The sequence below is a fragment of the Mus caroli genome, chromosome X (genome assembly GCF_900094665.2).
Source record: "Mus caroli chromosome X, CAROLI_EIJ_v1.1, whole genome shotgun sequence".
NCBI classification, from domain to species: domain Eukaryota; kingdom Metazoa; phylum Chordata; class Mammalia; order Rodentia; family Muridae; genus Mus; species Mus caroli.
Window position 1 is genome coordinate 90347948 of NC_034589.1, and position 19654 is coordinate 90367601.

The 19654-nt window shown below is 38.4% G+C and overlaps 1 protein-coding gene across 1 annotated transcript in view; it reads left to right on the forward strand.

Annotated features, from left to right (window-relative positions):
- The window catches only part of Zc3h12b (zinc finger CCCH-type containing 12B), a 182901-nt gene that overhangs the window by 45068 nt on the left and 118179 nt on the right, over positions 1 to 19654 (forward strand). Inside the window, exon 3 of the mRNA XM_021153442.2 lies at positions 8451 to 8525. The gene's annotated coding sequence lies outside the window, so the exon portion shown is untranslated. The remainder of the gene's footprint in view (positions 1 to 8450; positions 8526 to 19654) is intronic.

Here is a 19654-nt window from a genome sequence, read left to right on the forward strand (position 1 = left end):
TTGAACTCAGAGATCTCCCTGTCTTAATCTTCTGGAATCCATAGCCACTATGCTTCAAGATCTCCATACCAAGATCCAGATCAAACACTTCTATCTCCCAGCCTCCAGATAAGGGTCACTGGTGAGCCTTCCAATTCTGGATTGTAGTTCATTCCAAATATAGTCAAGTTGACAACCAGGAATAACCACTATACCGTGTATTTGAGATAGAGAACAAGTAGTTAGGAGTATAGGAGGAGTTGAAGGGAGGAAAGGTAAAGGGGAATTATGCAATTATATTTTAATTTAAAAAATATGAGAGAATGATATATACAAATTAAAAAAGAATTTTGAAAGAGTCAGTATGAAGCAAAATTAGAGTAAAGAAAAGCTTTCATTAGGTACAAGCATTAAGAAAGGGGAAGAGTTATGTAAAAGAATAGTAATAGTGTCTGAGCAAGCAAGAGAGAAACTTACATTTAAGTGTCTTTTTAAAATTAATATATTTATTTACATCAAACTCTGCACCCTCTAGGTTCCTCCCTCACAGAGATCCTCCTCCATCCCACTCCCCTTTTCCTCTGAGGTGAACCTCCTGGTATCCCCCCACCCTGGCCCATCAAGTCTTTGTCAGGGTAGGCATATTCTCTCACCAGTGTCAGTCAAGTCAGCCCTGTTGGGGAACAGATACCACAGGGAACAGTCAGGCTACAGCTTTAGAGATAGCCTCCACTGCAGTTGGGGGGCCCACATGGAGACTGAACTGCACATCTTCTATATATCTGCCTGGGGCCTCCTTTAAGCCTGTGTGTGTTCTTTGGTTGGTGCCTCAGTCTCTAAGAGCTCCCAGGAGTCCTGGTTAATTGACTCTGTTGGTATTTGTATGGGGTTCTCCCCTTCAGGGCCTTCAATCCTTCCCCAAACTCTTCCATAAGAGTCTCTGATCTCTGTCCAATGTTAGGCTGTGGGTCTCTGCATCTGTTTCAGTCAGCTGCTGGGTAGAGCCTCTCAGAGGACATTTATACTAGGCTCCTGTCTGCAAGCATATCATTAATAACATCAGGGATTGGTGTTTGCCCATCGGATGAGTTTCAAGTTGGGCCAGTTATTGGTTGGTCATTATTTCAGTCTCTGCTCTATCTTTGCCCCTGCATTTCTTTTAGACGGGACACATTTTGGGTTGAAATTTTTGTGGTTGAGTTTGTGTCCTAATACCTCCACTGGGGCTCCTGCCTGGCTACAGGAGGTGGGTTCTTCAGGTTCCATGTCCTCACAGTTAGGCATCTTGACTAAGGGCAGCTGCATTGACTCCTGGGAGCCTCTTCTATCTCAGTTCTCTGGGACTTCCTAAAGATTCCTCCCCAAACTGCAACTCCAAGGAACTGCAGATCTCCCTCACACCTGATCCTGCCCCACTACTCCCTCCTCCCCTCTCCCAGGCACTTTGCTCCCTTCCTCTACCTTTTATGACTATTTTGTTCCTCCTTCAAAGTGAGATTGAAGCATCTTCCCTTCTTTAACTTATTTGGATCTGTGGGGTGTATCATGAATATTCTGTACTTTATGGGTAATATCCACTTATGAGTGAGTACATACCATGCATGTCCTTTTGGGACTGGGTTGCCTCACTCAGGATGATATTTTCTAGTTCCATCCATTTGCCTGCAAAATTCATGACATCCTTATTTTTAATAGCTGAATAGTATTCCATTGTGTATTCCATGTGTACATTTTCTGTATCAATTCTTCAGTTGAGGGACATCTGGGTTGTTTCCAGTTTCTGGCTATTATCAGTAAAGCTGCTATGAACATAGTAGAACACATGTCCTTGTGGTATGGTAGAGCATCTTTTGGGTATATGCCCAGGAGTGGTACAGATGTGTCTTCAGATAGAACTATTTCCCATTTTCTGAGAACCCCCAAAGACTGACTTCAAGAGTGGTTGTACCAGCTTGCAATCCCACCAGCAATGGAGGAGTGTTCCTGTTTCTCCACATTCTTGCCAGCATGCACTGATGCTTGAGTTTTTAAGAATCTTTGCCATTCTGATTGGGTTGTTTTGATTTACATTTCCCTGATGACTAAGAATGTTAAACATTTCTTTAAGTGCTTCTTGGCTATTTGAGATTCCTCTGTTGAGAATTCTGTTTAACCCTGTACCACATTTTTAAATTGGGTCTAACTTCTTGAGTTCTTTATATATTTTGGATATTAGCCCTCTGTTGGATGTTGGGTTAGTGATGATCTTTTCTGAATCTGTAGGCTGCCATTTTGTCCTATTGGCATTATCCTTTGTCTTGCAGAAGCTTTTCAGTTTCATGAGGTTCCATTTATCAGTTGTTGATCTTAGAGCATGATCCATTTCATGAAGTTGTCTCCTGTACCAATGCATTCAAGGCTCTTCCCCACTTTTTCTTCTATGAGATTTAGTGTGTCTGGCTTTATGTTGATGTCCTTAATCCACTTAGACTTGAATTTTGTACAGGGTTATAAATATGATCTATTTGCATTCTTCTAAATGCAGACATCCAGTTAGACCAGCACCATTTGTTGAAGATGTTTTCTTTTTTCCATTGTATGGTTTGGGCTTCTTTACCAAAAATAAATTGTGCATAGGTGTGTGTATTTATTTCTGGGTCTTTGATTCAATTTCATTGTCTATTTCAGTATCAATATCATATAATTTTTATCACAATTGCTCTGTAGTACAGCTTGAGGTCCTCCAGAAGTTCTTTTATTATTCAGGGTTGTTTTAGATATTCTGGGTTTTTTGTTTTTACATGTGAAGTTGAGAATTGCTCTTTCAAGGTCTATAACATTTTTGTTGGAATTTTGATAGGAATTGCACCGAATCTGTAGATTGCTTTTGGTAAGGTGGCCATTTTCACTGTGTTTACCCTGAAAGACTCTAAGACTCCCAAAGGGAGACTCTCACTCAAGCCTCGGGACAGCCTCACACCCAAGAAGACACTGAGACCGAACTTAAGATGTAGAGAGTAAGATTTAATACAGCAACGACAAGAAAGCACATAAAAAGCACATAGACCAGAGGCTCTGGGGTCGAAACTCATACACCAGGCATGGTGCAGAGGAGATTCGGCAACCAGCCCAAATTTTCACAGGCTTTTATAAGAAAAGGGCAAGGGGGGAACAGGGTGGAGAAAGTACAAATTTACGTCATTAAGGGGTTCTGCCAAAGGTTATTCCCAGGGACTTTCCAAGGGGCTTTTTGTAACCAAGGGGTCGTGTCCTATATTTTGGCAATGTACTCAATCTATTGGAACATTCTGGGGTAGTACCAGGAGGCCCCTATCTCAAAAATGTTCTTGGAACAGTCCTCAGTTAGGAGGGGTAGGACTAGGTTTGTTCCAGGAGAGAGACCCTTATCTAAAAAATGTTCCTGGAACAGTTTTCAATTGGGAGGGGGTACCTTGGGGTAAAAAGTTCAGGAGTGCTCCGGGAACAGTCTCTGGATGGGAGGGGTAAGAGAGTTCAGGAAAAGTTCAGTTTTTCCTCTTTCAACCCTACCAATCCATGAGCATTGGAGGTCTTTCCATTTTCTGATATCTTTCTCAATTTCTTTCTTGTGGGGCTTGAAATTTTTCACATATAGGTCTTTCAGTTGCTTTGTTAGAGTTACACCAAGATATTTATATTATTTGTGGCTCTAATTTCTCTTTCTGCTCATTTATCATTTGTATAATGGAAGGCTTCTTATTTCTTCAAGTTAATTTTGTATCCAGTCATTTTGCTGAAGGTTATTATTAGCTATAGGAGTTCTCTGACAGAATTTTTGGGGTTGCTTATGATGATGCTTTCATATCTGCCAAAAGTGATATTTTGAATGTCTTCCTTTCCAATTTGTATCCCCTTGATATCTTTTAATTTTTTATTGCTCTAGCTAAAACCTCAAGTACCATATTGAATAGGTAGGGAGAGGGTGAACATCCTGGTCTTGTCCCTTATTTTAGTGGAATTGCTTCAAGTTTCTCTCCATTTAATTTGATGTTGGCTATTGGCTTGCTGTATAATGCTTTTATTATGTTTAGGTATGTGCCTTGAATTCCTGATCTCTCTAAGACTTTTAACATGAAGGGGTATTGGATTCTGTCAGAGGCTTTTTCAGCATCTAATTAAATGATCATGTGCTTTTTTTTCTTTGAGTTTGTTTATATAGTGGACTATGTTAATAGATTTTCATATATTGAACCACCCATACATCCCTGGGATGAAGCCTACTTGATCATGGTGATCAAGTTTTTGATGTGTTCCTGGATTCAGTTTGTGAGAATTTTATTGCGTTTTTTTTTTTTTTTGTGTGTGTGTGTGTGTGTGTTAATGTTCATATGTAAAATTGGCCTGAAGTTAGCTTTCTTTGTTGAGTCTTTGTGTAGTTTAGGTATCAGGGTGATTGTGGTCTCATAGAATTAATTAGGTAGTGTTCTATATGTTTCAGTTTTGTGGAATAGTTTGAGATGTATTGATATTAGCTCTTCTTTGAAAGTCTGGTAGGACTCTGGGAGAGTTTTAATGACTGTTTCTATTTCCTTAGGGATTATAAGACTGTTTATATAGTTAACATGGTATTGATTTAACTTTGGTAAGTGGTATCTGTCTTGAAAATCATCTATTTTTATTTAGCTCTTCTAGTTTTGTGGAATATAGGCTTTTGAAGTATGACTTAATGATTTTTTAAAAAATTTCCTCAGTTTCTGTTATGTCTCCTTTTTCATTTCTGATTTTGTTAATTTGGATACTGTCTCTGTGCCTTTTAGTGTCTTGATAAATAGCTAGGTATATGATTTTGATGGCTGTTGAAGTTACATTGTTCAAAATGTTTTAAAGTTAAGTTAATTTTTGGAATACTTTCCCTACTCTCTGTCCATACTAGACTGATTAAAAGGTTTTAAATGTATCAAGTTTTCATCCCTAGAATTTATGAATATTATATGATACTGTAAAGAGGACTCTGAAAATGTTGTTCAGTTAAGGATCATGAGCTATGATAATGACCCTAGATAATTTTGATGGGCCCTAATGTCACCTCAAATGCCATTATATGAGGGAGACAGATGAAAATGGGTCCAAAAATAAGACAGTGTAACCGCTTGTGGAGTTTTTAGAGTGAAAACTTGACCCTAATTGCCCCAACAAGCAAGACTCAGTCTTCCTTCCATTCATTCACTTAAACAAGACAAGTAATAGGAAAAGTAGAGAAAGTAGGTTTAGTCAAAGTGGTTGTATTGGGAAGAGAAACAAATAAAGGATTTCAGTGAAGCTCAAGGCAGTTTTCAGGGTATTGGAATGAGGTTTTACTTCGGGGAAAAAAGTATGCATAGTTGGCAGTCATGGTCAAAATGTGGCTCCTTTCCATTACTGACCTTTGTTTGGTCTCCAATGCCTTGCAAAGTTCTTTAATAAGTTGTCAGAATTTCATCTTATCTCTTCCTGGGAGCCAAGTGACTTTTCTTGCTGTCACCAGAGCTTCCCTTTCCTAGCATGGACTTATTTTGGAAATTTAAATTCACTGTAGTCCATTGTTTCAGTATCCAGAAACCTAAAATGAGGAGCAAAAGTATCTCTCCTTAGAGTATCTTCTCTCCTACTGGTTAAATGATGGCTAAATGACTAAACTGGTTAAATGATGACATAAACACTGCACTAATGGCTTTGAAAGTGAATGAGAGGCCACAAGGTAAGAAATACAACTTCAAACCTTGAAACTGTGGAGCAAATATGACCCAGCTGATACATTGATCTTTTTTCCTAAGTGAAATTGATTTTTAGCTCCTAGCTTCCACAAAAGTAAGAGCTTGTTTGTTTGTTTGTTTGTTTGTTTTTTTAAAGCCACCAACTCTGTGGTAACTTATTTAGAAGCCATGGGAAAATAATATGTAGGAGATTGTTACTGAAGTTAGGATCAGAGCATGTACCTAACAAGTCAAAGATCTGTCCTTGATAGGCCAGTTAACTAAGCCAATTTAACAATGGGGTGAGGGGGAAAGGGAAAGTGTACTAGATGGTTTTGTGAGGAGCTGGTTTTGACAGTAGCTGGAGTTATCACAGAGAAAGGAGCCACCCTTGAGGAAATGCCTCCATGAGATCCAGCTGTAAAGCATTTTCTCAGTTAGTGAACAAGAGTTGAAGGGCCGATTGTGAGTAGTGCCATCCCTGGGCTGGTAGTCCTGGGTTCTATAAGAAAGCAAGCTGAGCAAGCCAGGGGAAGCATGACAGTAAGTAACACCCCTCCATGGCCTCTGCTTCCTGACCTGCTTGGGTTCCAGTCTGGACTTCCCGTGGTGATGAACAGCAATGTGGAAGCAGTATAAATCCTTTTCTTCCCAACTTGCTTCTTGGTCATAATGTTTATGCAGGAATCGAAACCCTGACTAAGACAGAATGGGAGAGGTAAGGGTGAGAGTGTGAGGACAAGGGTGAAAGAGAGAGAGAGAGAGAGAGAGAGAGAGAGAGAGAGAGAGAGAGAGAGAGAGATTCTGTGGGCCATACTAAGAAAAGGGACAGAGGTCCACTGATTCTTACAAGTCTGTCTTCAGGGTCCCAACATGAGTGTAAAACTTAAATAGAAGGCGAGATAAATGCATAACTAAATAGTTCCATCAAGGTGTGGGTCTCCTGACCACCACTATCTCAGCTCCAATATCCTACTAGGTCAGTCTCTCCTCCAATGCCATCTGACTAGTTCTAAATCTTTCCTGGAGATAAGTTCGTCCTCCTCTGTTATCCCTTTTCTCTTCTTGTCATGAGAATCCTAAGGAGACTGTAATTTCTTAGGTCCATTGTTTCAATAATTTGATGGTCAAAGGGAGGGCCAGGAGTCTTTCTTTAGAATATCCTCATTTCTGCCTGGCAGGCAGGAACATAATTATCTTTCATCTTGCTAGCTTTAGCCATTATTATAGCCTGTCAAAATTGTAGAGGAAAATAATGGAATAACATTGATTTAGGAAATGTAAAATGCAGTTGTGTCTTTGTTTATATTCTATTGCTGTGATAAAGACCATGACTGAAAATAACTTGAGTAGAAAGGGCTCATTTTGCCTTACCGTTTTACATTTCATCATTTAGGGAAGTCAGGGGAGAAACCTAGAGACAGGAACTGACGTAGAGGCCATGGAGGAATACTTACTGGCTTGTTTTTTCATGGATTGCCCAGCCTGCTTTTCCATAAACTCCAGAGGTACCATCACCTACAATGGGTTGGGGCCTCTCATATCAGTCTTTAGTCAATAAAATGCACCCCCCAGACTTGCATGTAGACCAATCTAGTGGAGGCATTTTTCTCAGTTTAAGTTTCCTCTTTCCAGAAACTACCCTGGCTTATGTTTTTGTTTTGTTTTGTTTGTTTTTGTTTTTTGTTTTTTCTCGAGACAGGGTTTCTCTGTGTAGCCCTGGCTGTCCTGAAACTCACTCTGTAGACCAGGCTGGCCTTGAACTCAGAAATCCGCCTGCCCCTGCCTCCCGAGTGCTGGGATTAAAGGCATGTGCCACCAATGCCCGGCCACCGTGGCTTATGTTAAGGCAACAAAAAACTTAACTAGTTACAAGCGGAGAGACCATGTAAATCAGATTTCAGCAAGTAGAACCTTAAAGTGAGACTGCAGATAATCACCCTGAGTATGTATCAACTTTGGAAAACCTGTTCCCTTTTTTTCTGTGCAATAGATTTATAGTAGTATAGTAGACTTCTTCCCAGAAACTACCCGAAGTTTGAGGTTACACCTTATGTATGGAAAGTCACTGAGATGCTCTGGTTTAACTGTTGCTAACAAGCAAAAGAAACTTGTCCTAAGTATTGCCATTTTGTTTTTAGGTTCCATTTAATAATAGGGAGGAACTAAGTTCAAAGTCCCAGGCCCTAGAGGAGCTGGGGACTTCCCAAGAGCTGAACAGTGTCTGTTACTCATCTTCTGTTCCATAACATAATGACTATTGCTAACCACAGCTCCCATTATTCATCCTTTGTTCCCCAAAACATAATGACTGTTCCTAACTACAAAAGAACAAATGGATTTGGTTGGATGGACTCTAAAACCTACATTCTGTATCAGTTGACATATATCAACCACTAAGGAAAGCCCTTATCCCTAAATCCTGATTGGTGGGAAAATGTAACTATAACTTGGCACAGATGATTGGGGTTTTCAAGCTTAAATATTCTGTAATTTTCTGGGTTATGGTTCCAGTTCAGCTCTTGAGTCTGTTCTGCAGTCCTGATCTATCAGTAGTGGCTTGATTAAAATAAAATTTGTCATCCAAATTGACCTGGTGTTTGAACTGTATTGAATCCAAATGGACTCCATAATGTGACAATTTGGTTTCCATGTGTTTGTGCTGTTTTGGAAGATTGGGGGACCTTTAGGAGGCATAACATTGCTAGAATTGGGTTCCTGGGGATGGAACTTGAGGTTTTATGGCCTGATCATTTATCTGCTTTCTGCTTCTGACTTCAGATGCAACGTGACCAAATGTCTCATAATCCTGCTGCCATATATTCACTGCCATGATGGACTGTATCCATTCAAACTGTAAGCAAAGACAAACTCTCACTTATAAGATACTTTGTCACAGAGATGAGAAAAGTAAGAGTTCCCTTTCCTCCCTCCCTCCTCTCCCTCCCTTCCTTTTATCCTTCCTTCCTTTTTTCCTTCCTTCCTTTCTTTCCTTCTTTCCCTTCTTCCTTCCTTCCTTCCTTCCTTCCTTCCTTCCTTCCTTCCTTCCTTCCTTCCCAGACTGACCTAAAATTTATGACCTTGTTCAAGATGATCTTAAACTTGATTCTGTGAGCTGGAATTACAGTCATATGAATGCTGTTCATTTTATGTGGCCTAGATGAGGAAGGCTTTCTAGTCTTCCTCTGAAACTGATCTTTTAAAAATATGTGGCTGGAGAGATGGTTTAGTGGTTAAGAGTGATAGCTGCTTTTGCAGAGTTCCTGAGTTCAATTCCCAGCAACCACATGATGGCTCACATACATCTGTAATGAGATCTGATGCCCTCTTCTGTCACGTAGGCATACATGCAAGTAGAGCACTCATATACATAAATAATATAATAATAATGTTATTATAAGGTAGTTTAATTTTTGTCAGTCCCAATCACAATTTCTGAATGACAAATGGAACAATTACCAACACCTTTGCCATTTAAAGCTTTAAGTACCATTTCCATTTTTGTATAACCTGAAAGCACATTTTCAGCAATACTTTTAACTGTATTTGCCCACATTGCAATCTCATATGGCTTCAAATAAATGCGACTTTTCTTTAGCCTTCACTAGACTGAGTTAATTCTCGGTCATCGCATTGTTTTGTTTTCATTTTTCATTTTTAAATATTGAGAACTAAAATCTGAAATGTACAAGGTGATGTTACTTAGAGTATGTTTACCTTTAATAATGCTTTTCAAATAATCCCATTCTATAGGTGAGAAAATGAGGTTCGGAGTAATTGAAATCTATAAGATCATATAATTGACATCCAAGTAGTCTCTAAATATAGTGTTTGTTGCTTAAAAATTGGAGTGGAGATGGAATTGAAAATGTATATTCTGAGAAATATATCATTAGTTACTATTATTGTTTGAATGTCATGTAGCATATTTAGATAAACCAAGGTGGTACGTATCAATTCAGCTAAGAAGCACAGCAAACATTAAGTGTGTGAAACAGCTGTCTGCTGATTTTTGTTTTTGGGTTTTTTTTTTTGTTTTTGTTTTTGTTTTTTACTGTATAGCTATCTTTTAAAAATTAGTTATTTTATTTATTTACATTTCAAATGTTGTCTTCCCTTCCTGGTCTCCTCTCTGCATCGCCCCCATCCCATCCTCCCTCCTCTTTGCCTCTATGAGCGTGCTCCTTAACCCACCTACTTCTGCCTCACTACTCTAGCATCCCCTTATGCCTGGGCATCAAGCCTCTACGGGACCAAGGGTCTGCCCTCCCACTGATGACCAACAAGGCCATCCTCTGCTACATATGCGGCTGGAGCCATGGGTCCCTCCATGTGTACTCCTTGTTTGGTGGTGGTTTAGTCCCTGGGAGCTCTTGGGGGTCTTTTTGATTGATGTTGTCCTTCCTGTGAGGTTGCAAATTCCTTCAACTCCTTCAGTCCTTCCCCTAGCTCTTCCATATAGGTCCCCCAGCTCAGTCCTGAGAGCATCTGCATCTGTATTTAGTCAGGTGCTGGCAGAGCCTCTCAGGAGACAGCTATACCAGGCTCCTGTCAGCAAGCATGAAGCAGCTTTCTGAATAGTAGTATTTTTGTTTTTAAGCATTATATACTGTACAGAATTGTATATGCTATATTTTATAGGTTTGTCCAGCATAGCATTTGTATAGGTATCAATTAAAAAGTCAGTTTTATTTTAAAATGTCCATCAAGAAATGATTAAAATTATAATTTGATAAATCTTGACCATAAATTTGATCACTTGATTCTCTTTGCAGCATAAAGAAATATGATGGTTGCTATATGTTTTAATTGTGAGGCAAACTAGCCATTTTTCATGGAATATCATTTTATTAAAAGAAACAATGAACAGAGCACCTTTGGTTATTCAAAATCAACATCTTACAGACTTTTTTCTAAATAATTAATGAGATGAACCACTTATTTCATTACAAACAGTTGAGAATATGTGTGACCAATGATGAAATTTAAGCTTTCAGATTAAAATTAGAATTTTGGAAAATTTGTTCCCATTGCCATAGCTACATTGCTTCGTGATGAAATCATTCAGTAATATTTAATGAAGGTTGTATTTTTAGGTTGTGCAATGGAATGGGGAGAGCTGCATAACTCAGTGAGTTAATACATCAAAACATGATGTTGCAGAATTATGCATGTGTAAAATTGGTATTCAAAGTGGAAGATGGGACTTTAGGTTTTTGTCTTGGCATGCAATTAGCGTAGGATTCAAAATCCCATTCTAAACAATTAAGCAAACTGAAAAACAGCAATCTTTTTAAAATATAACAGAGAACTGACATGCTGTTGAAAACCACTGAGCCTTAAATTGAATTAATAGGGCAAATATAGAGAATCACATCTTAGCAGGTAAGAGACTTTCAAGCAGAACCTTTGTAGACCCTGTCCTTATGAGGAAAACCTCAACCATGTGTCTGTAATGTAGATCAGCTGTGAGCAAGGTAAGAGCTAAAGCTTGAGTATACATTAGTACAAACTTCCAACGTGAAAAGCAAAAGGACAACAAAACAAAACAAAACTAAAAACAAAAAATCCCCAAACCTGAAAACTTTGTAATGTAGAAAGAAAATCCATAAGCTGTGGGGCAACTAAAAATGTTCAGTGTATACCAACTGTGAGTGTTAAGGGTGAAAATAAGGAACAAAAGAAATATTTGAAACAAAAATGACTAAGAATTTATTCAAGTTAATGTCAGATACCAAATCATAGATGTGGGGATCTCACCGTGTCCAAACAGATGGTAGAACACACAGATGAAACCAAATCAAACCAAACAAAATTAAGACTAGATTTATCATACAAACTACAGAAAACTGAAGGTAAAGAAACAATATTGAAAGGGGTGAGAGGAAAAATAGACCCTACTTAAAATATATATATATATGACTTCTTAGAAAGCATAAAAGCAAAAATAAAGTGTATACTTTAGAATTTGAGAGACATAAACTATATCAAACTAGAATCTTGAGCCTCTAAAACTTATTATTTAAAGGTGAAGGAGACATACTTTCTTAGACAAGCAGAAATTAAGGAAGTTTGTTATTCCTGCCCTGTTGGAAATAATAGAAGTTTCTTTAGAGAACTGAGCACTTAGCTAAATAAAGGCAAGATAGCTATACCAAGAAACTACAAATGTCACAACTCTAGATGCCTAGACCTAAGTGCAAAATCATGAAAAACCAAGACAATATGCCTCCTGAGAAGCCAGAAAACCTTCTGCAATGTTCCCTGAGAAAAACAATTTCACTGAAGCACAAGGAGGACTTCAAAATAGCAATTATGAATATTTTCAAGAACTTTAAAGAGGATAATAAATAAATGTCATAATTAAGACCATGAAAAACAAACAAATGAAATAAGGAAAACAATCTAAGATTTAAAAGTAGAATTCAAAAAGAAATAGAATTCAAGCTGGGCAGTGGTGGCACATGCTTTTAATCCAGCACTTGGGAGGCAGAGGCAGGCAGATTTTTATGAATTTGAGGCCAGCCTGATCTACAAAGTGAGTTCCAAGACAGCCAAGGGTACACAGAGAAACCATGTCTCAAACAAAACAGAACAACAACAAAAATAACAATAGAAAATAAACAAAATAGAAATAGAAATGGAAGTAGAGTACAGTGTTATAAAAAGATAAAGGGAAAACTAGAACAGGTAGAGTAAATGAGGAGGGGGGTAGGCAAGTAGGGTAAAGTGAGTTATATAGGGAGGACCAATTAATACTAAAGGCCTTTTAAAAAAACATATGGGAACATACTTTAGATACATATGTGAATATGACTTAAATGTAGTGGGGGAGACTTGCTCCAAATATCCATTTAATTCTACCAAGTAAAATCCTCAGTGCTAGATGAGTTACATCTTGCTGAATTTTTGGCCAAAGGGTTCCTAGAGGACCTCCCAGATATTACAGGCTATTTCCTGATGATAAAATTCTATTGCTGATGCTAACATTTATTTCATTGGACATGAAATAAATAAATAAAGTCTGTGACCTACACCAGTGAAATAAATTTCATTGGACATGAAATAAATAAATGAAATACACCAGTGAAATAAATTTCATTGGACATGAAATAAATAAATAAAGTCTGTGACCTACACCAGTGACCTGCCCACAAGATATATTGGTGTAATAGTGACATAAATGTTATGGGAGTAACCAACTGGTTTTTAAACAATTGAATCTAAGGCCCATTCAGTGAGATAGAACCCATACCTGACACTGGTCAAGTAGCCAAGACACTAGTTAAGCCTCAGGCCTTGGGGAAAACCTACTACTGTTAATTTGCTAAAGGACCATAGCAATAAAATAACTCCCTTTTGACATAATTTCTATGTGTGTAAGTAAGTGCAGCACAGAAACCTCATTATATAGAAGCTTCTTCTTGCAATAGATGATAATTAACACAGAGACCCACAACTGGACAATGTGTAGAGACTAAGAGACTTTGGAGCACTCGGTCCTAAATGCAGTGTCTTTATCAAATCCTTCCCCTCAAGCCTCAGGGATCTATGAGGCAGAAAGATTGCAAGAGTGAGAGGTAGTAGATGAGTCCTTGGAAACAGTATCTCACAGACACAGCAGGACTGATACATACATTAACTCACAGAAACTGTGACACCATATGGAAGGCCTGCCCAGGTTCAAACTAAACAAAATCCCACGGTTAAGAAGGGGAAGGGTGCACAAAATCCCACCCCTAACCAAGAATCTCTTTGAAATCAATAACTTTTAGGAGAGGGAAAAATGAGTTTTCTCCGAGTGAATGACATTGGACCATACTCGAAAGCATTCCTCCTGCTCAGGAGTACTTTTCCAATACAAAACACAATCCACGTTTCAGTGGTATTTTTTGTTTTGGTTTTTTTCTCATTTCAGTTTCTGTTTTGACTTTTTAATACTTTTTACAGATATAGAAAGAACATGAGGTTGGTTAGTTAGCAAGATGGGGAGTATTTGGGAACAATTTTGGAGGTGATAGAATATGATAAAATACACTGTCAGACGCGTTTTAAAAATCCAATGAATGGACCTCTGGGGGCTCCCAGCCATCAACCAAAGAGCATTCAAGGGCTTATTTGTAATAATAGTCAGAAGCTGAAAACCAAAGAATGGATACAAAAAATTTGGTTCATTTACACAATAGAATACTACTCAACTATTAAAAACGAGGAAAACATGAATATTATAGGCAAATGTATGGACCTAGAAAATATCATCCTGAGTGAGGTGAACCAGACCTAAAGGATGTAAATGATATGTATTCACTAATAAGTGGATATTAGCCCAAAAGTTCAGAATACCCAGAACAAAACTCATAGACCATATGAAGCTTAACAAGAAGGAAGGCCCAAGTGTGGATACTTCAATCCTACTTAGAATGTGGAACAAAATGATCACAAGAGGCAGAGGGAGGTAGGCACCTTGGTATAAGGGGGAGGGGGAGGGAAAGGGGGTCAGGATCAGGTATCAGGGAGAGAGGAGAGAAGCCCAGAGGGCCAGAAGAATGAATAGAAATATGTAGTAGTGTGGGGTGGGGGTAGGGGAAACCTCTAGAAAGTTCCAGACACCAGGATGTGAGAGTCTCCCAGGACTTCCCATGATTATCATGGACTAACCCTCTGGATCCAATGGAGCAAGTGTTCTCTAGACAGATTTGGATCCAACTCACTGTTTCCTACAACACGTATAGGCATACATCACCATTTTGGCCTCCTATGCTGCTGGTGGGTTTAGCCTCTATGACTAGGGAACATGCTGTGAGGGGTTTGAATTTCAGCCTATGCCTAAGGTCCATGAGCAGGTGTGTTTAGAGAAGCAGAAACAATGAGGTTAGGATGATTATTTCATAACTATCTGTTTCTAACCAAGTGGGGGATATTCAGTTATGCAGGAAGGAAAATTATAGAACCAAACATAGCTTATAAGAGTCACAGCTATAAGTATAGTAAGGGTTTTTAACTCATTTTAATCTTTATCATCTCACCTATTATATTTCAATTCTCCATTAGCCATATTTCTTTTACTTTCTCTGGCTATTCATTCTTAAAGAACATTAAACAAACTAGAAGTTAAGTAATTCTGCCTTTTCATCTGATAAGGATCTAAGTACTCAGAAGAGTGAATATATGACCTATGTACATTTCATTCTGTTTATATGGATCATAATACATTCTGTATTAGTATTAGCATGTTTGTGAGACTGTTTCACTTTCCGCTTAGCCTCTGTTATACACGTGATAGGGTTATTATGCTGTGACGTGTTTAGTCTCATCATCTCTTGAATGTCCTCCCTTTCATCTTTTACTCATTATACATGAGGTGTGAATTCAAACTTTTAAACTATGGCTTATAATAAGAAATGTATTTCACAGTCATGACCAAGTGCACATGCACACATGCAACTGAATGAATATGTATTGTTCCAGTCTGAGCCCAATCAAGATACAAAAAATTCTACAAGGATTACTACTCCGCCCCCCCTGTGTGTGTGTGTGTGTGTGTATGTGTGTGTCTGTGTCTGTGTATTCAGATACTTACTTTATTTTATATCAGTACTGATAGCTGCATTCCTTTGATTATTTTATTTATGTTTAACTTCTTTCCACCTCCTTATTTTATTTTTTTTCAATTTTCAATGGTAAAACCATTCATTTTTAATAGATCATATTTATTTTCATTTTGTGAAAGAATAATATGTCAAGATAAAATTGAGGTGTTAAATTATAAATATGTTATATTTTCTTTTTTATTAGATATTTTCTTTATTTACATTTCAAATGTTATCCCCTTTCCTAGTTTCCCCTCCGAAAATCCCCTATCCCCTCCCGCTCCCCCTCCCCCTGCTCCCCAACCCAACCACTCCCATTCCTACTCCTGGCATTCCCCTATACTGGGGCATAAAACCTNCATAGGACCAAGGGCCTCNCCTCCCATTGATGACCTACTAGGCCATCCTCTGCTATATGTATAGCTAGACCCACAAGTTCCACCATGTGTTTCCTTTGCTTGGTGGTAAAGCTCCAAGGAGCTCTGGGGGTACTGGTTAGTTCATATTGATGTTCCTTCTATTGGGGCTTCAGTCTCCTTCAGCTCCCTGGGTATTTCTCTGGCTCCTTCATTGGGGACCTTGTGCTCCATCCAACAGATGACTGTGAGCATCCACTTAATGTATTTGCCAGGCACTGGTAGAGCCTCACAGGAGACAGCTATATCAGGCTCCTGTCATCAGGCTTTTGTTGGCATCTGCCTAGTGTCTGGGTTTGGTGGTTGTTAATGGGATGGATCCCCAAGTGGGGCAGTCTCTGGATGGTCAATCCTTCAGGCTCTGATCTGCACTTTGTCTCTGTAACTCCTTCCATGGGTATTTTGTTCCCCACTCTAAGAATTGAAGTATCCACACTTTGATCTTCCTTCTTCTTGAGTTTCATGTGTTTTGCAAATTGTATCTTGAGTATTATAAGTTTCTGGGCTAATATCCACTTATCAGTGAGTGCATATCATGTGTGTTCTTTTGTGATTGGGTTACCTCACTGAGGATGATATCCATCAGACCCATCCATTTGCCTAAGAATTTCATAAATTCATTGTTTTTAATAGCTGAATAGGTACTCCATTGTGTAAATGTACCACATTTTCTGTATCCATTCTTCTGTTGAGAAACACCTGGCTATTATAAATAAGGCTGCTATGAATATAGTGGAGCATGTGTCCTTATTACAAGTTAGAAAATCTGGGTATATGCCTAGGAGAGGTATTGCTGGAAATTCCAGTAGTACTATGTCCAATTTTCTGATGAATTACCAAACTGATTTCCAGAGTGGTTGTACCAGCTTGCAATCCCACCAGCAGTGGTTGAGTGTCCCTTGCTCTCCACATCCTTACCAGCTTCTGCTGTAACCTGAATTTTTGATCTTAGTCATTTTGACTGATGTGAGGTGGAATTTCAAGGTTGTTTTGATTTACATTTCCCTGATGATTAAGGATGTTGAACATTTTTTCAGGTGCTTCTCAGCCATTCAGTATTCTTCAGCTGAGAATTCTTTGTTTAGCTCTGTACCCCATTTTTTAACAGAGTTATTTGGTTTTCTGGAATTCAGCTTCTTGAGTTCTTTATACATATTGGATATTAGTCCCCTAACTGATTTAGGATAGGTAAAGATCCTTTCCCAATCTGTTGGTGGCCTTTTTGTCTTATTGACAGTGTCTTTTGCCTTACAGAAGCTTTGCAATTTCATAAGGTCCCATTTGTCAATTCTCGATCTTACAGCACAAGCCATTGCTGTTCTGTTCAGGAATTTTTCCCCTGTGACCATATCTTCGAGGTTTTTCCCCACTTTCTCCTCTATAAGTTTCACTGTCTCTCATTTTATGTGGAGTTCCTTGATCCACTTAGACTAGACCTTGGTACAAGGAGATAGGAATGGATCAATTCNNATTCTTCTACATGATAACCNCCANTTGTNCCAGCACCATTTGTTGAAAATGCTGTCTTTTTTCTACTGGATGGTTTTAGCTCCCTTCTGCTTGTGGACGTTGTACATCGTGGTGCGGAGCCTAGTGCGCACCACGATGTACAACGTCCACAAGCAGTTGACTTCTTCCTTTCCAGTTTGTATCCCCTTGATCTCCTTTTGTTGCCTAATTGCTCTGGCTAGGACTTCAAATACTATACTGAATAGGTAAGGAGAAAGTGGGTAGCCTTNTCTAGTCCCTGATTTTAGTGGGATTGCTTCAAGTTTCTCTCCATTTAATTTGATGTTGGCTACTGGTTTGCTGCATATTGCTTTTATTATGTTTAGGTATGGGTCTTGAATTCCTGATCTTTCCAAGACTTTTTATCATGAATGGGTGTTGGATTTTGTTAAATGCTTTCTCAGCATCTAACGAGATGATCATGTGGTTTTTGTCTTTGATTTTCTTTCTATAGTGGATTACATTGATGGATTTCCCTGGGATGAATCCTACTTGATGATGATGGATGATTGTGTTGATATGTTCTTGGATTGGGTTTTTCAAGAATTTTATTGAGTATGTTTACATTGATATTCATAAGGGAAATTGGTCTGAAATTCTCTTTCTTTGTTGGGTCTTTGTGTGGTTTAGGTATCAGAGTAATTGTGGCTTCATAGAATAAATTGGGTAGAGTACCTTCAGTTTCTGTTTTGTGGAATAGTTTGAGGATAATTGGTATTTAGTCTTCTTTGAAGGTCTGATGGAACTCTGCACTAAACCCATCTGGTCCTGGGATATTTTTTGGTTGGGAGACTATTAATGGCTGCTTCTATTTCTTTAGGGGATATGGGGCTGTTTGTCTCGTTAATCTGATCCAGATTTAACTTTGGTACCTGATATCTGTCTAGAAAATTGTCCATTTTATCCAGATTTTCCAGTTTTGTTGAGTATAGCCTTTTGTAGAAGGGTCTGATGGTGTTTTGGATTTCCTCAGATTCTATTGTTATGTCTACCTTTTGATTTCTGATGTTGTTAATTAGGATACTATCCCTGTGCCCTCTAGTTAGTCTGGCTAAGGGTTTATCTATCTTGTTGATTTTCTCAAAAAACAATCTCCTTGTTTGGTTGATTCTTTGTATAGTTCTTTTTGTTTCCATTTGGTTGATTTCAGCCCTGAGCTTGGTTATTTCCTGCTGTCTACTCCTCTTGGGTGAATTTGCTTCCTTTTGTTTTAGAGCTTTTAGGTGTGCTGTCAAGCTGCTAGTGTATGCTCTCTCTAGTTTCTTTTTGGAGGCACTCAGAGCTATGAGTTTTCCTCTTAGCACTGCTTTCATTGTGTACCATACATTTGGGTATGTTGTGACTTTATTTTACACTGCAAAGTAATATGTACTTAACAAATGATATACTGAAAAGTCTAACTTTCTATCTGTGCTAATTTCAGTATGGACTTCATATACAAATATAGTGTATTTTAGCTATATTTCACAATCTTTTATTCTTTTATTCTGATCACTACAGAAAAGTTTAGGTTGCAGTTTGTATTAAAGCACACTTCTGTATCCAGTTGCCTTAAGAAGCTTTTTGTTTTTAAGTTCTAAGCACAATGCTTATAAGTCCACACTTCACTGCCATTTTCTGAGTCACAAGTTGTAGGAAAAACCTCACAGGTTATAAGAACTAAATGAGTCTTAGACTCAGACCCAGAACTTTGATTTTTTTGTAACCTGTATCTACTTTGGAAGTGTTTGAAGATAATTTCTTAAATAACAATAAAGGAATTCCAAATTAACTTGGAAATGACCATACCTATCTCATTACATTAAATATATCACCTCTTGTCTACTGGTGAACTGTCTTGTATCTTTAAGCATCATGAAAAGAGGAGGAAGAAGCAAGTTTATTGTTAACAGAGAACCAAAACCTAATCTTTCAAAGTAGTTTAACCTACTAAATGTGTCTATATATGTCTGTCTTCCTTAGAAAGTATATTCTTTTCTTTCCTTCCTGAGATGCATACACTTAAGCAAGTCATGAATAACTTCTAGCTAAGAGTTATGGGAATTAGGTATAAGTATATTCCTTATGTTTGTGATGCAAGTGACATATCCTATAGCCTTAAACATGAGCTGCCTTTGATGAGGACCGAACACATGGGCAGGTGAGCACTAAGGCAGAAGCTTTATGTACACAAGCTATGTGTGATGGTTTGTGTATTCTTGGAGTAGGGAGTGACACCATTTGGAGTTGTGGCCTTGTTGGAATAGGTGTGACCTGGTTGGAGTAGGTGTGTCACTGTGGGTGTGGGCTTAAGACTCTCACGCCAGCTGCCTGGAAGTCAGTCTTTCACCAGCAGCCTTTGGATGAAGATGTAGAACTCTCAGCTCTGCCTGCCCCATGACAGCCTAGGTGCTGTTATGCTCCCACCTTGATGCTAATGGACTGAACCTCTGAACCTGTAAGCCAGCCCCAATTAAATGTTGTTTTTTAT